Source organism: Monopterus albus, unplaced genomic scaffold (assembly GCF_001952655.1).
Source record: "Monopterus albus unplaced genomic scaffold, M_albus_1.0 scaffold549.1, whole genome shotgun sequence".
Lineage (NCBI taxonomy): Eukaryota > Metazoa > Chordata > Actinopteri > Synbranchiformes > Synbranchidae > Monopterus > Monopterus albus.
Window position 1 is genome coordinate 157,368 of NW_018128429.1, and position 2,813 is coordinate 160,180.

General features: G+C 43.3%; 1 long non-coding RNA gene and 1 other non-coding gene across 2 annotated transcripts; both read left to right on the forward strand.

The window, feature by feature from the left end:
• The first annotated feature begins 601 nt into the window (after nucleotides 1-601).
• Nucleotides 602-2,248, forward strand: LOC109953128 (uncharacterized). Its single transcript, XR_002273854.1, has 4 exons — nucleotides 602-725; nucleotides 1,302-1,412; nucleotides 1,886-2,015; nucleotides 2,158-2,248. It is a non-coding gene; the product is annotated as an uncharacterized LOC109953128 (long non-coding RNA).
• Nucleotides 2,249-2,641: 393 nt separating this feature from the next.
• trnat-ugu (transfer RNA threonine (anticodon UGU)) lies at nucleotides 2,642-2,715 on the forward strand. The gene has a single exon. It is a non-coding gene; the product is annotated as a tRNA-Thr (tRNA).
• The last annotated feature ends 98 nt before the right edge of the window (nucleotides 2,716-2,813 follow it).

The following is a 2,813-nucleotide window of genomic DNA, read 5'->3' on the forward strand; positions in this document are numbered from 1 at the left end:
ATCTGTCTATCCCTCCAAAAAGGTCTAAGTGCGGAGCCAAGGTCCCTACTAGAGTTTAATGTTTCAAGCCACATGTGGCTTGAAACATTAAACTCTAGTAGGGACCTTGGCTCCGCACTTAGACACCAATTTGGAACGCTCTAGCTCCTCCCTAAAATAACGTATCATATGCGGTGTCCAAAATCTGTCTGTTCCTCCAAAAATTAACGTACGTGAGAAACAGCGCCACCTACAGGCTTGAATTTTTACACACCTATTCATCCTCAGGGTCTGTATATGCACAGCAAATTTCATTACTCTAGCTTCTCCATAACCAGAGATATGAAATATGCAATTCCTCGAAAATGTCCATAGGGGGCGCTATCCATGAAGACAAATTTGTCTTTGGAAAACAGGTAAGTGAGTCCTCCTGTGTGTATTTGTAACGTCTTTGACTTTTTTTTCCCCACAGAAGGTTGCTTGGGGAAGGAGATGGTGCATTGAGCAACAACTGTAGGGGTACACACAGTAGTTTTCTTGCCTCACCCTAACCCTTAAATGCAGACTCTGGGAACACCTGTCGTGGTCTGTGTGGTATCCGGTAACGCTCACAGCAGACGGCCGGCGGTTCATTCAGAGACAGCGCTGGTGCACAGCGTCGAGCCTTTTTGAAGCTGAAAACATTGGACTTTTTGGAACCAGCCTGGTTGAAGAACGATTATAGCAGCACAGAAACGCAAGGCGAGGTAAGCTTTAATTTGTTTTAGGCGAGGCTCACTTCATAACAACATTGAAATAGGATGCTAGCCGGATAGACACAGCTCTTTATTTAAAATGAAAGCAATAATAATAATAATAATTCAGGACAACTGTTTAGTTCGTGTTACACGGTGTTTGAGCTCAGCTGAGTGGCCACTGAAAACCTTTTGCACGCTTTGAATGCGTTTTAGGAGCCAGTTGTGGCTCCGTAGGCTTGCTAGAATAGCTCTAGAGGCTACTTCCGGTTTGAGCAGCCGACTGCTGGCGGGGTTAAAACGAAGCTATTTATTGAAAATAAAACCAGCAATAATTCATGACAACTGCTTAGTTCGTATTACACCGTGCCTGTGCTCAGCTGAGTGACCTGTGAATCATTTTTGAACGCTCTGAATCCATTTACAATGCAACAGTGGTCCTGCTAACAGCTAGCCACAGCAGCTCTCTGATGTGTTTTGAGCAGCCTTCATCATGCCAGCTGTATAGGAATTTGTGGAGGAGTACAGAGCTTGTGTTGGGTTAGGTTATTTGATTGTTACTAAAAGCCTGCACTTGTGTTGTTTCAGATAAGCAGGATGACAAGTGCAGACACCGGCCAGAAGCTACTGTGTGACCGAAGAAACAGAGGTGATGTCCTACAGCTGTGGAATTGGCAAGGCGGTGACCGACTGCTCACGGTGAGTACTGCTTAGTTCTAACACAACAAGTGGCTGCAGAGGTGTGGGTTAGGGTTAGCTAACAGCACCATGGCACTCTTTGGCCTTTTGCTAGTCTCATAATGTGCTTTACTGTACTGTTTGGCTTGTAGTGAGCACTGCTGCTAAAATGGATTACCTACTCTGTGTGTGTGTGTGTTTCTCATCAACTGTTTAAATTCCTGAAGCAGCAGTCTTGCTAACATCTGATTTCACTTAATGTATCGACACTGCTGTAGCATAGTGTGTGTTTCAATAACACTACCGTAGCCGCAGAGAAGAAGAAACTAATTTTTGGAGCTAACACAAAGTAGCTATTAGCATCATTGTCAATTCAATAATGCAAAAAAAAAAGGAAATTCTCTTCATTTTTCCTCTGACATCTTTGGCTGTGTGTTTGTGTCTTACATGAGATTACTATTTGTAATAAAGTCATTGTGCCCATCTTGTTGCAGATACTCTGCTAAGCTGGCTGACAAGTGTGCACGGTGGGCAAGACAGACATGCGACTGAGTCAGCGCAGGCGTGAAGACGCGCGGACGATCGGCACGGACGCCACATGCGCAGCTGGAAGAACTGCCGACGGTGAGTACTGCTAATTCCTAACATGGCAAACCCCACAACTGAGAAGTGCTTAGGTTACAGCGCTTCCACTATTTGCTCTGCACATTCCCACTGTGCACGCATGCATGACCAACACCTGTGCATGTGTGTGTCTGTGTTGCAGGTCAGAGCTGATGCCACCAAGAGCACATTATGCATAAATTCCTTCTGTAATACTTTTGAAATATGTCTGTAACCTTTTAAATCTACTACTTTTTAAGAATTAAAACACTTCAAAGTTGTAATACTTTGAGCATGTATTTATTCAGCACTTAGACATGGAGAGGCATATTTTGAGGCAACAGAGTTGCGGTATTTGGCCAAATAGTCACAATAGACAAGGGCAGCGGGAACCTTGAGGTGTTTTATTATAAAAGTTGTAAACAGGAGATCCTGGGTTCAAATCCCAGCAGTGCCTGTTCTGCTATTCAACTATCTTGTGCCTGTTTCAATGTACAACTTTAGGTTTGCTTGCTAAACCAAAAGCCTGAATCAAAACACAATTTCCAAAATCATGTCCACACACTATGATGATACTACTATGATGAAAGTAAAACCAACTGCTTTTGTTGAAGTGTCCAGATAATCCTTTTTAAACTCAATCACTGTGCGCTGTGGCTTAGTTGGTCAAAGTGCCTGTCTTGTAAACAGGAGATCCTGGGTTCAAATCCCAGCAGTGCCTGTTTCAATGTACAGCTTGCTAAACCAAAAGCTTGAGTCAAAATGCAATTTCCAAAATCATGTTCACACATATTGCTATGATGAAAGTAAAACCAACTG